The sequence below is a fragment of the Mastomys coucha genome, unplaced genomic scaffold, assembly GCF_008632895.1.
Source record: "Mastomys coucha isolate ucsf_1 unplaced genomic scaffold, UCSF_Mcou_1 pScaffold5, whole genome shotgun sequence".
Taxonomy (NCBI): Eukaryota; Metazoa; Chordata; class Mammalia; order Rodentia; family Muridae; genus Mastomys; species Mastomys coucha.
In genome coordinates, this window is record NW_022196911.1 from 53,308,435 (window position 1) to 53,308,871 (window position 437).

The window sequence follows — 437 nt, forward strand, 5'->3', positions numbered from 1 at the left end:
CCCAAAGCATGCTGGGTCCAAGATTGTTCCCACTGACCGTGGGTGGATCATTACCCTTTCCTGGAGTCAGTAGCACCTGGAAATTCCCAGTGTCCCCACAATGGTGAAGTGATAAAGAACAAGGTAGGGTTGAAGGTCCAGTAGGGTCTGTGTTTACAAAAGTCCTTAACTGCTCAGATCCACAACTAGTTTAGGTACGTTCCCACATCTCTGGAAGCCCCTCTCGTGGAGGCTCAGCATTGTTGGATAAGGAACCAACTGTGTGGAATATTTTATAGGCAGTCTTTTCATACGTGTGAGTTTTCAGTGTTTGCCTAGTTGAGCTCGGTGAGGTGGCTTACACTTGGAAAGCATTGGATTTGGGAACTGGGGGTAGAAGATTCAGTTCAAGTTTTCATAGTGAGTTTTAGATTAGCATATGCTAATATTAGTCACAT

At 45.1% G+C, this 437-nt stretch overlaps 1 protein-coding gene and 1 long non-coding RNA gene across 2 annotated transcripts in view; both read left to right on the plus strand.

Annotated features, from left to right (window-relative positions):
- Positions 1-437, plus strand: part of LOC116077686 (immunity-related GTPase family M protein 1-like) — a 23,272-nt gene that overhangs the window by 15,533 nt on the left and 7,302 nt on the right. The gene's annotated exons all lie outside the window — the stretch shown is intronic.
- Positions 1-437, plus strand: part of LOC116077687 — a 3,546-nt gene that overhangs the window by 1,784 nt on the left and 1,325 nt on the right. The window lies entirely within an intron of this gene.